Source organism: Podarcis cretensis (genome assembly GCF_951804945.1).
Source record: "Podarcis cretensis genome assembly, chromosome: 4".
NCBI lineage: Eukaryota > Metazoa > Chordata > Lepidosauria > Squamata > Lacertidae > Podarcis > Podarcis cretensis.
Genome location: NC_137173.1, coordinates 11,600,369 through 11,615,759, shown reverse-complemented (window position 1 = coordinate 11,615,759; position 15,391 = coordinate 11,600,369). Strand labels below are relative to the sequence as shown.

Genomic DNA, 15,391 nt, shown 5'->3' with positions numbered 1-15,391 from the left:
CAATCCATAAAATTAGCATATAAAATAGTAAATAGATAAAAACAATCGTTCAGCGGCAGAAAAAAAGAAGAAATTGAAATAAAATAAAATCTTCCAAGTTCCATTGTTTGTAAATGATGACTGCATATGCATAAAAACAATCATGGAAAAGAAAGGGGGAAAAAACAACTATTTTTGTTTTTAGATGATGTGCACATCTGTTCTGACTTGTAGCAATTGTCTTCTTAGAAAGAACATTCCCTCTCATGTAACAGAAAAGAGCTGCGTTTTCTTAGATAGTGCTTCAGATATGTGTTGTTTATAGGTACTCCTTATACCAAATTAACCTTTAATTCTGCTGCCTAATCGATGCCTGGGCACCTTTTTAGTTTATTAAAAAGTTAATCAATTACACATTGCAACCTTTAAAAAAACAAAAACTCCCAGGTGGTGTATTGTTCTTCCCTTACATTGTTATTCTCCCAACAATCCAGGTAAAATAGGCTTGCTCACTTCGTGGCTGAGCAGGAATTTGAACCCTGGTCTCCTAATCCAACACTCTAACCACTAGCCCACACTGTTCTTAGTGGGCATGCAATCCTCTGGGCTAGCAATGAAGCAGTTGAACTGAGTTGAAGTAATCCACAGATGAAATAATGTCTTAAGTTAGCTGAATAAATCAGTGGGGATGACTAACTTGTCCCATTGTTTTCAATGGGAATGAAGTTCAGTTAACTGAACTGGAATCCAATCCAGTGCACATGGTGAAATACTGAACTCCCGTCTAAATGAATGAGCCAGCTCTTCCTACCTTTCTCTACTGCTGTCCAGGTTTTCCCAGACTGTCAAAATGGCGTCTGAGTGGATTTTCGTCGAATCAGCAAAATGTCCAGGAAAACCCAGATGTATGGCAACTAGGATGTTTTGTTTTGTTTTTTTTAAAAAAAGAAAAAGCTCAACAACTTTGTCTGGGTTGTCACTCTTGGACATTTTAAATAGTTTCAAGTAACAGTAGTGGTGTCTGAATATAACAATGCAGTTGCTTTAGTTGGAAGGCAAATGTGATGGGAAAGTGTGGCGCTTATACCCAGCTTGTGAACTCTCCAGAGATATTTGGTTGGAAGCCGCCCAGAGTGGCTGGGGAAACGCAGCCAGATGGGTGGGTATTATTATTATTATTATTATTATTATTATTATTATTATCTTGATGTGTGAGCAGCAGTGACTGCCTCTCTGCAGTGGGACTAACCCCCATATGGGGTAGTTCCACGTGTATCTACTTTGTAACCTAAGTCTGTCTTCAGGCATCCATCTGTGAACTGAATGTGTGAGTAAACTTTTATAATATTTTACACAAGATTGTTTCGTGTCTATTCTTTTTAAAGGGGAGAAAAGGGGATTACCAGGAATCCTAATACAGTAGACCCTCAGGTTACCTTACTCTTGAGTAACACAAACTTCGGGTTGTGAAAGCTCCAGAGAAGCGGACACAGAGCAATGGTTCCAAACTACAAGAAAGAAGATTCCACCTAAACATTAGGAAGAACTTCCTGACAGTAAGAGCTGTTTGACAGTGGAATTTGCTGCCAAGGAGTGTGGTGGAGTCTCCTTCTTTGGAGGTCTTTAAGCAGAGGCTTGACAACCATATGTCAGGAGTGCTCTGATGATGTTTCCTGCTTGGCAGGGGGTTGGACTCGATGGCCCTTGTGGTCTCTTCCAACTCTATGATTCTATGATTCTATTCTATGATTCTAAGCGGGAAACCCGGAAGTATTTTTCTGGGTTTCGCTGCTTGGGCATGTGCAGAAAGACCCTCAGAATGAATTAAATTCATATCCAGGGGGTCCACTGTGTTGAGAAGCTTAAACAAGCTTGCAACAAGCTAGCTGCTGTGTGTTTAAAAGGGGAATGCACTCTGGTAAGTAAAGGAACTTGCTGACGCAAGTTAGGAAGGATATTATTATTATTATTTAAGTGTTTTATTAGCAATTTCAACATAACAAAGTATCAAAAACATATCTTACTCATTATTTCCCCCTTTTCCCCCCACCTCCCCATCAAACCCTCCCTCTCCCCCACGAGACCTCCCTCAGCTCCTCTCTCTGATTTCTCAACACATGCTATTCTCTGCATATTATAAAATTGTATAAATCCTTATATTATCTATCTACCATGTTATCAATCAATAAATTTGTGTATGTTTATTCAAAACCTGCCAAGGAGTCCAATTCATTTTGTTATCTTTTTAGGTAATTTGTAAAAAAGTTCCCATTCTTCTTTGAAGTCACAGTTGTCCTTATCTCGCAGTTTGCATGTCAGTTTAGCCAATTCTGCGTAGCTCATCAGTTTCTCATGCCACTGTTCCTTCGTCGGGGTTTCCTCATTCTTCCATCCTTGTGCTATCAAGACTCTTGCTGCTGTTGTGGCATACGTGAATAAATTCTTTGTTTTCCTTGGCATGTCTTGTCCTACAATCCCTAACAGAAATGCTTCAGGAAGGATATTATTAAACAATATATGCTCTCCTGCCTCCCTGAACATTCCCACAGCACTCAGTGCCCTTTTTATAAGAATGTAAGAAGAGCTTGCTGGATCAGACCAGTGGCCCATCTGGTCCACCATCCTGTTCTCTCAGTGGCCAAACAGATGCCTCTGGGAAGCCTTCAAACAGCTCTCTCTGCTCTCCTGTGGTTTCTTTGTTGTTGTTTAGTTGTTTAATCGTGTCCGACTCTTCGTGACCCCATGGACCAGAGCACGCCAGGCACTCCTGTCTTCCACTGCCTCCTGCAGTTTGGTCACACTCATGCTGGTAGCTTTGAGATCACTCTCCAACCATCTCGTCCTCTGTCGTCCCCTTCTCCTTGTGCCCTCCATCTTTCCCAACATCAGGGTCTTTTCCAGGGAGTCTTCTCTTCTCATGAGGTGGCCAAAGTCTTGGAGCCTCAGCTTCAGGATCTGTCCTTCCAGTGAGCACTCAGGGCTGATTTCCTTAAGAATAGATAGATTTGATCTTCTTGCAGTCCATGGGACTCTCAAGAGTCTCCTCCAGGACCATAATTCAAAAGCATCAATTCTTCGACGATCAGCCTTCTTGATGGTCCAGCTCTCACTTCCATACATCACTACTGGGAAAATCATAGCTTTAACTATACGGACCTTTGTTGGCAAGGTGGTGTCTCTGCTTTTTAAGATGCTGTCTAGGTTTGTCATTGCTTTTCTCCCAAGAAGCAGGCGTCTTTTAATTTTGTGGCTGCTGTCACCATCTGCAGTGATCATGGAGCCCTGTGGTTTCTAGCCACTGGTATTTGGAAGAATTACTGCCGCCGCAACTGGAAGCACTGCAGAGCCATCACATCCAGTACCCATTGATAGGTTTATCCTCAATGAAAGCATCAATTTTGCATACTCCAATCCACCCCCAACTTTTCTTCTATTTCCTGCCTCTCTGGAAAGATCAGGAGCTTGGTCTGATCTTCTTGTGCTCTTTTTATAATTCCACACAAGTGGGAATTGCAACAGAATGTTGCAGAATGGGATGCATTCTGTTCCAGCCAGCTAGTCATGCCTGTCTCCAGGATGTTCCAGTCCATTCCCTGCCCTGCCCTGCTTTTCCATTTCATTCCTTCCTGCAACAGACACTCAGCAATCTCCTGACCATTGATTATGCTCTGTCCTCAATGATCTGCTTTTATTTCTGCCCCTCTTATTTGTGGCTCTTTTCTCCTAAGGTTTTTGTATTTCTGCAAAACATGAGCTTCCTCCGAACCTGCTAATATCCACCTTTTCTTTCTCAGTAGCTCTCTTTTGGCAAGCCAGCCGTCATAACTCAGCACCTGAGTTCACTATCTGTCTACATGATAGATAATTGATTAGCTGATCAGAATCCAAGTAGCTGTCCAGCCATTCAGGAGATTTTTTTTTCCTGAATCACTACCAAATTGCAGTCATCTCCAATTTTTGATGGGGGAATTGCTAGTAGCCCAGTCATGTTCCACTCACAGCACAGTCATACATTGCTCAGTTCCTAAAAAGTAAAAAGGAAAGGAAAGAGGGGAGAAGCTTGCAGTTGCTTGGCATATTAATCTTACCAAAAGAAAAAAGAAAAAGAAAAATGTACTCGTACCTTTTATAATTTATATAGAATAGGAGAATATTCATTTAACATAAGGCATAGTTGCGATAAGGGAATTGGAATGACCCAAGGCATCTGTTGTACCAGACCCAGTTATGAAATGTGTGTAGATTTTCTCACAAATATATATATCATGCCTTATATATATATAGTCATACCTTGGATTACAGATGCTTCGGAATACACAATTTCGGGTTGTGCACTGTACCGAACCTGGAAGTACGGCCCCAACCTGGCCACAGTGATCCATGCGACGGTCACCTCCAGGCTTGACTACTGTAATTTGCTCTATGCGGGGCTGCCCTTGAAGCTGTCCCAGAAACTCCAGCGGGTGCAGAATGCTGCAGCGAGGCTCCTCACGGGGTCTCTGCCATGGGAGCATATTCACCCAGTGCTTTTCCAGCTACACTGGCTCCCAGTGGAGTACAGGGTCAGATTTAAGGTGCTGGTTTTGACCTTTAAAGCCCTTCACGGCGTAGGACCCTCGTACCTATGGGACCGCCTCTCCTGGTATGCCCCACGGAGGACCTTAAGGTCCATATATAGCAACACCCTAGAGGTCCCGGGCCCTAAGGAAGTTAGATTAGCTTCAACCAGAGCCAGGGCCTTTTCAAGTCTGGCTCCGGCCTGGTAGAACGCTCTGTCTCTTGAGACCAGGGCCCTGCGGGATCTGATTTCTTTCCGCAGGATCTGTAAGACAGAGTTGTTCCACCTGGCCTTTGGCTTAGAATCAGTTTGATTCCCTCCCCCTCTTTCTTTTTTCTTTCTCCTCCTGTGAAGAGGCTGCATCCTAATGTAGCCCAAGGTCACCCAGCAGCTGCATGTGGAGGAGCAGAGACGCGAACCCGGTTCCCCAGATTACGAGTCTACTGCTCTTAACCACTACACCACACTGGCTCTCAACCACTACAACCAACCATGCCCTGCCCCCCCACTGCTGAGGAAAAATAATTAATGAATAGAAAGAGAACCCAAGTGACACTGACACAAAAACCCCACACATACACTCAGTAAAAGAACGTAATCTTACCACCGTCTCTCTTCTCCCCCACCTTATATTTATACTCTTTAGTTTAACTATGCACTGTGGGAAGAAGTTCTTTATCTGTCCTAGATCTTGCAACTTTTCACTTTACTGGATGCCCCAGATATCTTGTATTATGGGAAGAGGGAGAAAATTGGGGGACACATTTTTGCCTTGCTCCAATGAAGTTATTGATGATATCAGCACACACACACACAATGCACTGGTCTCAAAAGTGCTGTGATTCTGAATACAGTAGTACCTCAGGTTACATATGCTTCAGGTTACAGACGCTTCAGGTTACAGACTCCGCTAACCCAGAAATAGTACCTCGGGTTAAGAACTTTGCTTCAGGATGAGAACAGAAATCGTGCTCTGGCGGCACGGCGGCAGCAGGAGGCCCCATTAGCTAAAGTGGTGCTTCAAGTTAAGAACAGTTTCAGGTTAAGAACAGACCTCCGGAACCAATTAAGTACTTAACCTCGGGTTACAGACCCTTCAGGTCACATACACTTCAGGTTACAGACTCCCCTAACCCAGAAATAGTACCTCGAGCTAAGAACTTTTCTTCAGGATGAGAACAGAAATCGTGCTCTGGCGGTGCGGCGGCAGCAGGAGGCCCCATTAGCTAAAGTGGTGCTTCAGGTTAAGAACAGTTTCAGGTTAAGAATGGATCTCCGGAACCAATTAAGTACTTAACCTGAGGTACCACTGTAGTTTGGTCGGAAGGCGAGTCCCAATCCTTTTTGGTTGACAGCCACAAGTCCTCTTCACTGCCATCGCTCCGCAAGCTTCCCTTTAGCTCCTCACACAAGGCACGTAGCCCCGTGACCTAAAGTGTGAAGGACAAACTGCAAAGCTACAGTGACAAACGTCACCATTGCAAATTGTAGCCGGTGATTCTTTTAGACAGTTTGTCATTCCTTTGCCATTGTTAGTGCTGGTGTGCCGTTTGCCTGCTGTATAATGTACAAGAAAAGGGAGATGGCACCCACGATAAGCTCATAAGTTGCACTCACAGCCTTTGCTATGTTCTTTGGGATTTTACCCAGTATTGACGGGAGTGGGGGCCAAGTAACAGGGGTGGCCTTCCAACCTGCCATTGGCAGAAGGGATGGGAGTTGTCTTGCAGCCGCCATCTTTCTTTGGCCTTACTGGGTAGAGTTGCCACACAATTAGCTGACTTCACACTTTCCACCCTTGTTCTGGCATCTTAAGGGAAGTGTTATAAGCTCAGTGGCAGAGCCTGTGCTTGGCATGCAGAAGGTCCATTGGATAATCTTGCTGTGTCAGGCTTCAGGGAATTGGCTTCCTTCTCCGTCCCCCTCGGCAGTAGATAAGCAAAACAAAGGAAAAGGAGTCTTCTTACCAGTTAGAAACTTTAATGATCACAGCAAGAGAACAAAGAATCAATTTCCTAGGAATGGCGGTGCTCCCAATTAAGGGTTCCACCCACTTCCTCCCTAGTTACTACTGCATCTTGTAACCTGAGCTCATGCTCTGTGCTCTCTGTTCCGCCACCTTATCAGCTCTTCTTGTCCTTGGGCTGGGCGGAGGAATGCTTCCCAGAGACAGTGAATCTGTTAACTCTCTATCTCCCAGTGCTTCTTCTCCTAGCTGTTCCCCATCCAGTATTTCCCAGCTTCTGCCTTCTGAACTATGTCCCTCTGCAAACCACTGTTCCAAATCTATACTGTCTTCCTGCTCCTGGGAAGATTCAGGATCCTGATCAGGAGCAGGGGGAAGGGAAGACTCCCACCATTCCTCCTCAGTGCAGTCCTCCTCAGCGGTCCATGTCAGGGACTAGCTAGATGACAAGGAGTGGTCGGAGGTACCAACCAGGGAACCCTCAAGGGAAGCCCCAGAGGAGGAAGGTTCAGAGCCTGGGGATTGGTGGTGGGACATTGAGGAGAGGTCAAAGGGAGAATGCAGGGAGGATTGGTTGGGTGCTGAAAAAGCAACAGGTTTTAGTGAGCAAGGAGAGCCTGCGACAGGGAGCAGCTCAGACTCAGAGGCTGAAGCAGAGGGGGCAGGAAGAAGCTGCAGGAGAATCCCAGGAGTCTGTCTCTCCTACTGCAACAAGCTCTCTTCACTGCTTGGCCCCAAGGACATGCAGGGCAATAAGTAGGGCACAACAGAGATTACAGGTGTTCCGACATAGTTTGAGGCCGCTTGAGAAACATCTAGCAGAGAAGGAGACCTAGAGGAAGTAGAGGGTGGAGACCATCAGGCCTGGCAACTGCTCAATGGGGACAAATCCTACTGGGAAGCATTGTTGAGTTATATGCTGGTTTCTTGAACAAAGAATTAACTACCCTGTCGAACTCTGGATCTGCTGTGCTGACCCACATCTGACCCAGCTTCGTCACTTGCTTGGGCTGATGGGAGATGGAGTCCAGTAACTTCTGGGGAAGGAAGCACAGCTTCCCCACTCTTGGTATAGACCAGAACAAGGGGACCAATTGTTTGGTTCAGCTCCTTATGTCCTTCTGTACATTGAAAGGCCATCGCTTGGAAGCCAAGCATCTCCCATGCATGCAGAAGATTCTAATTTCAGTCCCCAGCATCTCCAAACTTGTTGCTCTGCAGAAGGAGCTGCATTGTCTGGAAAGACTTTAGCACTGATTAAAGCATTTTTAAGAGCGACGGGGGCAGGCACCGAGTCCGAGGCTCTGGAAGGGCGAACGCTCAAGCCTATTACCACCTGATAGAATATCAGCTTTTTTCCCAAGGCTTATTTGTTTCCCTGTGCCTCTGCAAAGTGACAGGAGAAGGTGATGCCTGCCATTAAAGGGAGACATTAGTTACGATGCTGCCCATAAATACAGCTCCTGCTACAGCAGAAGGGCAGCTAGCAATGTTCCACTTAGCAGGGCATGGTGCTGCATAATTGAGGTGCAGCTCCTTCCTCTTTGTCCCACTAGCTATGCTTCCAGCCTAGGTGAGGGTCTCATAGAAGGGCCTTTCCTTCTGATCTTAGGCATGAAATTTGCTTGCAACAGCCATCGTAGCAAAGGCATAGCTAAAAACCCTTTCTAGCCTCTACGCGGGGCTGCCCTTGAAGCTGACCCAGAAACTCCAGCGGGTGCAGAATGCCGTGGTGAGGCTCCTTATGGGGTCCTTGCCATGGGATCACATTCATCCAGTGCTTTACCAACTGCACTGGCTCCCGGTGGAGTGTAGGGTCAGGTTTAAGGTGCTGGTTTTCACCTTTAAAGCCCTATGCGGCGTAGGACCCATGTACCTACAGGACCGCCTCTCCTGGTATGGCCTGCAGAGGACCTTAAGGTCCACAAATGACAACATTTTGGAAGTCCCAAGTCGCAAGGTGGTTAGATTGGTCTCAACTAGGGCCAGGGCCTTTTCAGTACTGGCCCCGACTTGGTGGAATGCTCTGTCACAAGAGACTAGGGTCCTGTGGGACTTGACATCTTTCCACAGGGCCTGCAAGACAGAGCAGTTCCGCCTGGCCTTTGATTTGGACTCAGTCTGACCCTTATGTTTCCCTCCTCTTACGGTTTTGATCTATGGGCTATTATTAAAATGTGTCTGCTTTCTAAATTGTATTCTAACTTGTATTTTAAATTGGTTCCCCCATTATGTTTTTAATTGTAATTTTACTGGTGTTAGCCAGTTTGTTGTTTAGTCGTTTAGTCGTGTCCAACCTCTTCGTGACCCCATGGACCAGACCACGCCAGGCACTCCTGTCTTCCACTGCCTCCCGCAGTTTGGTCAGACTCATGTTTGTAGCTTCGAGACTCATGTTTGTAGCCCTTCATGGATCACTGCCTTGTTGTGGCGAAGGGGCTTGAATAACTCAGAGAAGCTATGAACTATGCCGTGCAGGGCCACCCAAGATGGACAGGTCATAGTGGAGAGTTTTGACCAAATGTGATCCACCTGGAGCAGGAACCGGCAAGCCACTCCAGTATCCCTGCCAAGAAAACTCCATGGACAAAGACAACAGGCATATAAAAGTTAGCCAGTTAGCATTCTGTAATTTTCCATTACATGCAGCAAGTTCTGTTATGTCCAACTTCCCTGTGCCCTAAGATCAGCAGATGTTGCCCTCCGGGTGCTCCCTTCTCACTATGAAACACAGTGGTAACTTGGTAGTCGAACGCCTTAGCTGTCAAACAAATCGGCTACCGAACGTTGCAAACCTGGAAGTGAGTGTTCCGGTTTGTGATTTTTTTTTGGAAGCCAAACGTCTGACGCGGCTTCCAATCGAGCTCCTTCAGCCAATCGGAAGCTGTGCCTTGCTTGTCGAACCATTTCGGGAGTCGAACCAACTCCCGGAACGGATTAAATTCAAGAACCAAGGTACGACTGTATGTGTTGTAGGGTCCCAGGAAAGGGCCTTTTCAGTGGTGGCCCCTTACATGTGGATCTCCCTCCCTACAGAGATGTGTCTGGCCCCATCTCTCTACAGTTTTAGGTAGTTAGTTAAAAAACTTGTTTTTCGGCAGGAGGAAACCTGATCACTTATGCAGCTGCTATAAAGGTTACCTTTATTTAGTGATATGTTATCTGCTTCTTTAAAAAAGGTTGTATTATTTCATGGCTTTCATAGATTTTAATCTGTCAGCTGCAAACATCCTTGTGGCTTGTGCAAAGGGTGGCCTACAAATAATCTAAATAAAATAAATTGCTTTAGATTGTATTTCTCTAAATAGTAAGGAGAAGGGTGCTGGCTATATGGAAACTGAACAGCCTGCCCATATTTTTCACTTTCTAGCAGGGTGCCACATATGATTTTCTCCTCACAGGCTATTTTTCTCCATGTGGAGAGTTTCCCCCCGAAAAGGGGAAGTCTTCCAATAATTAATCTCCTATCTGCAGCCTACGGTGGCAGAATCCATAGACAAACTTTAGCGTTTGAATCTGCTGACCATGTAATCTGTTGGCACCAAGATGCTTGGACCAGGGGAGAAGGAAAGCTTTCAGTAATATATGGAAATGTGCAATTATGAAGACAATAAAATCTTAAAACTTTCCTACATTTTTTTCCCTTATGAGGAGGAATGAGTCATTTGTCTTGGCATTTTAACTTTAATATTGTGCAAAATGAACTGAATCCTTCCGAATTCTAATAACTGTTTTAATGCTGTTTCATTTCTAGGATGGATACCCTTTATTTCTCTGCAAAACAGTTTCCTCACTTCTTCGTGGATGTTGAAGGAAGGTGCTAATTAAGGTACTGGAATGATTAACTTGCCTTTCTAAAAATGCCACCGTCCCGTGACTTTGTGCTTTTTGAAAGTGTCTCTGCGCTCGGCTTCTCGGAACCCAGGAGACTGCCTTGAATTCTTTGCTGAGTGTGTTGTCCGTGCTGAGTCTTGTGATGGTTTCTTGCAAACATCGTGCGAGGTGGTTGTCCTCTATCATAAACTTCCTTTGCCATGATGCAGAGCGAGTGGGAGCAGAGGGTGGGGAGCATCTTCCCAGTGGTGGTGGGGCAAGGTCAAGGATGCTTCAGGTTGGTGCTAATATCGCTCCAGGTGACACCTGCAACAGGGGTGGACTTGGGTCTTTCAAATTTCAGTGGTGCCCTGTGAGAGCCCAAAATTGGGGCATTTCTCGCCTTCCGTTCTGCGCATGCGCTACATCAGAGGTAGGCAACCTAAGGTCCAGGGGCCAGATGCGGCCCAATCGCCTTCTAAATCCAGCCCGCGGACGGTCCGAGAATCAGTGTGTTTTTACATGAATATAATGTGTCCTTTTATTTGAAATGCATCTCTGGGTTATTTGTGGGGCCTGCCTGGTGTTTTTACACGAGTACAATGTGTGCTTTTATTTAAAATGCATCTCTGGGTTATAGGAATTCGTCCATTTCCCCCCAAAAAATATAGTCTGGCCCACCACATGGTCTGAGGGACAGTGGACTGGCCCATGACTGAAGAAGGTTGCTGAGCCCTGCGCTACATTATTGTTGTGGTGTAGTGTTTAAGAGAGGTGGACTCGTAATCTGGTGAACCGGGTTCGCTTCCCCGCTCCTCCGCATGCAGCTGCTGGGTGACCTTGGGCTAGTCATACTTCTTTGAAGTCTCTCAGCCTCACTCACCTCACAGAGTGTTTGTTGTGGGGGAGGAAGGGAAAGGAGAATGTTAGCTGCTTTGATACTCCTTAAAGGGAGTGAAAGGCAGGATATCAAATCCAAACTCTTTTCTTCTTCTTGTGGTGCCCTGCTGCACAATCCTGCTGCCCCAGTGTGAGGGACCCAGTCAGGATGCCTTAAATTCTCCTCTGCATGCAGCTCCCCGGAAGAGTCATTTTGGGCTGAGAAACTGTTCCCCTCCTCTGACTTAGGGGGAACGACTGGAGCTGACCTTTCTTACCATTCCTGAACTTTGCAAAGGGATTCTCCGCTGATCTGTCCCATTCTCTTTAACTGCTTAGCTTGATCGATGGCCTTTTTGTACATTTGACAGCCTATTTTACTACGTGTGGTTGTTATTTTAAGCTTTGGTTGGCAGCGGTTTGGGTTGTGCTTTTTGTGCCTATACCAAACACGTGGGCGATGCGTATTGTTAAAAAATGTAATAAATAAAGCATGCAGCGCCATCACTGGGTGTGCGCTAACAGTGTGCACCAGGAGAGAAACATCTGGAAAACAGGTGAGATGTTCGTTTCTCCCTCATCCCCCCAAACATCTCACTGAGGATACCTAGCTAATGTTGAATGGAAACATTTTATTTTGGATCATTTTCTCTCGTCACTGTTTTTTTTTTAAAAAAAAAATTATTTGCAAATATAACAAACAAACAAAAAAGGAAGAAAGATGGGGAGAATAAAAACAGCACCAGCTGGTATTGACAATAAAACCCTAATATAGATGCATAGGTTAATGTAAGCAGTCTCTGGTTGTGGAATGCCGCCCCTAGGGAGGGTCGCCTAGCTCCATCATTACGAACTTTTAGGAGGAATTTGATAACTTTCCTGTTTACTTAGGCACTTGGCTGAAGGATCCTGTTCCTAGCAAACCTGAGATCATTGGATGGGGAAATGTTTTTTAACCATAACTGCTTCTGGATGCTTTTAACGGCAATTCTTTTCCGGCTATTATTGCTATTTTAGAATATTTACTTGCATTGTTTCTGCTTTTAAATTGTGCATCTGTTTCTCCCCCTTGTGCAGGATACAAATTCAACAAATGATAAATAAAATGCATGTCCAGATAGGTTTTGAAATGAGATTGATGCATATATATATATATATATATATATATATATATATATGCCATGCATTCAAATGCTAGAAAGGGTTGTGAGATGGTTCAGACTAAGGCATAGTAAATGGGGGATGTTTATCCTTCCAGTCTTGCAATTTCCATCTCTTAGCTGAGAAGTGTTTCCCCCATTTCTGGCTCAAAACATTGTCCATTCTGCTCCTTAGGGAAATGAAAGGGGGAGTGCTACTGATAAATTCTGACACAGACCCCTTTCCAGATCTACGGTCTCCAGGATCCTGTAGGCTTGGCTAATGCATTTCAAGCCTGTTTTAAGTCTCGGATACAGATATGCCTGCAGTGTGACAGCAGTTGTGGCTTTTCTGGCTATGGGTTAGACATGTGGATTTCTAGGACTTCGAGAGATTCAATTTTCACTTTGGCAGCAAGAGGTACAGTTGATTGTTGCTTTTCCTGCTGTTAGTTGCTTGCAGGATTTTCTTTTTGTCTTCTCACCTCCCAGGCATCATTCAGAATCTCCTTGCATTATTTTTAACAGTTCGAGTATTTATTTAGTCCTTGGTATTGAAAGCTACAAAGTACAACCCATTAAAGATTGCCTTTTCTCATTGGATGCCAGCCAGCAATGGACTTTGCATTCATCTATCTATCTATCTGTGACGCGGGTGGCACTGTGGTCTAAACCACAGAGCCTGGGACAGCCTTTCTCCACCTTTGGGTCCCACAGATGTTGTTGAACTACAACTCCCATCACCCCTAGCTAGTAAGGCCAGAGCTCAGCGATGATGGGAGTTGTGGTCCAACAACATCTGAGGACCCACAGGTTGAGAACAGCTGGCTTGTTTAAAGGCATTTATATACCACTTAATCATCAAAAACCTCTAAACATCAATGTTGCCTATAAACCAAGCTATTAAAAGCAAGTTAAGTCTAATTTTCTCCCCAAAATAAAACCAACCATATATATATATACACACACACACACACACACACACACACACATTATAAAATAAGGTTACATATTAAAATACCTGTCAGATTTATCTGGGTGGGCTTCCTCAAAGAAACAATTTTTAGCAGGCACCAAAAACTATGCAGAAAAAGGGGATGGGCAGGGAGTTCCAAAGTGCAGGTTTCATTCTACTTACTATTTTCCACGGTGACCTATGGTGAAGCAATAAAGATTGAGTAACTGACTGTCTTTATGAGTGAGTGAGTGAGTGAGTGAGTGAGTGAGTGAGTGAATATACATGCTGGGCTTCAGAGACCCGGCTTCCTCCCCCACCCCTTTGGCAGTAGATAAGCAAAACAAAGCAAAAGGTGTCTCTTACCAGTTAGAAATTTTATGATCATAGCGAGAGAACAAAGAATCCAATTCCAGGAATGAAGGTGCTCCCAATTCAGGATTCCACCCATTTCCCCCCCTAGTCAACCACATCACTTCCATCACTTCTGCATCTTGCAACCTGATCGCACAACCATTGGGCTTTCTGTGCAGCCACCTTATCTGCTCTCCTTGACCATGGGCTGAGCGGATGGATGCTTTCCAGCGAAAGGGAGTCTGTTAATTCTATCTCTCCCAGGTCTTCTCCTCCAAGCTGTTCCCCACCCAGTTCTTCCCAACTTCAGTCTTCTGAAGTGTGTCCCTCTGCGAACCACTGTTCCAAATCTATACTGTCCCACTGCTCCTGGGAAGATTCAGGATCCTGAGCAGAAGCAGGGAGAGGCGCCCACCATTCCTCATTGGTGCAGCCCTCCTCAGCACGTTCCCTGACAATTGCCTATTGCCACTCTCTGGGCTGGATGTCTGTAAGAAGGCAGGCAGGTTGGGGTCTGCCACCAGACCGAGATTAGTGAGGCCCCATTTACCTGAATAGACTAGCCTTCACTCAGAAGTGCCAACTTGTAAAGGAGACTGGGTCGGCCAAAGTCACACGCATGATGTCAGCACGCGATGCACAACATTGCGTCATGATGTCAGGACATCAGGAGGAACCAGGGATGGAGCAGAACATGGGGCAATGTGGCTTCAATGGCCAGCAGCTCCTTCTCTCTGACACTTGGCCTCTTCCTCCTCCTTCCACCACCACTAGCTGGGGGCTGCTCCCCCCCTCCATCCCCTCTGTGGCAGGAAAAGGAGCCAGCCACTGAAACTGCATCTCACTTGGCTCCTCTCTTGGCCTCCTCCACCCCGATTTTATTGAACATGTGGGGGGAATCTGGACCCCCAAAAACAATATTGGGGGGACCAAATGAGCTGGGCCTCTAGGAGTTGGTACCCATGCCTTCACTGGCTCCATGTAGGTTTTCTGTGGGCATCTGCTTAGCCCCTGTGGGAAGGAATATCCAGTTTCAGGGCACTTCTGCTTTATTCTGAGCTCCTTGTTATGTACCACACATATTGAATTATTCTTGTGCAACTAAGATAATGATAGAGATGTGTCCCCATGAATGTTTTCTTCCATTTCCTAGATCTACCTTTGGAAGCTCTGTGGATAATGGCATAATTGTGAATGTGTGTGTTGGAAGCACATGTAGCAAGCACCTTTGCAGCTTTGCATCTTCCAAGAAGGGAAATATCAGGGCTCATCTACTGAACTTTTAATTCCTGTACAATCATGCAAAGCATAAATTGTCCAGAGGGTGTGGGGGTGGGATAAAGCTATGAGATTCAGCTTTTGAAGCAGAATGAATATGTGATTTTTATTGTTATGTGATTGTAAACTTTATATCTGATTGCATTAACCAATGCAAATGAGATAGGGCCCTTCAACCTGCTGTAACACTCTAGTTCGTTGGTAGGTTGAGGCACATGCAATGTGCCTTTGATATATGCAGTAGTACTTGTCCCACTTGCCGTTCCCTGCAACTGGCATTGGAATATTGTTGTTGTTTTGATAACAATTTATTGATTTTCCAAAAATAACAACAACAAAACAGAAAAAAAAATCATAAACATATTAAACCGTGATTATTTTTATTTTATTTGGTTGTCTTCCCTCCACTCCCCCTCTTGGTTCCCTTATAATATACTTGTTTACACATGTCCATAAAACCTTATACACTT

The 15,391-nt window shown here is 45.1% G+C and overlaps 1 long non-coding RNA gene across 1 annotated transcript; it reads right to left on the bottom strand.

Moving 5' to 3' along the window:
* Positions 1 to 3,406: 3,406 nt before the first annotated feature.
* On the bottom strand, positions 3,407 to 14,250 carry LOC307215148. The gene is made up of 3 exons (XR_013838320.1): positions 14,194 to 14,250; positions 13,356 to 13,488; positions 3,407 to 4,003 (listed from the first exon to the last, which is right to left on the bottom strand). It is a non-coding gene; the product is annotated as an uncharacterized lncRNA (long non-coding RNA).
* Positions 14,251 to 15,391: the final 1,141 nt, after the last annotated feature.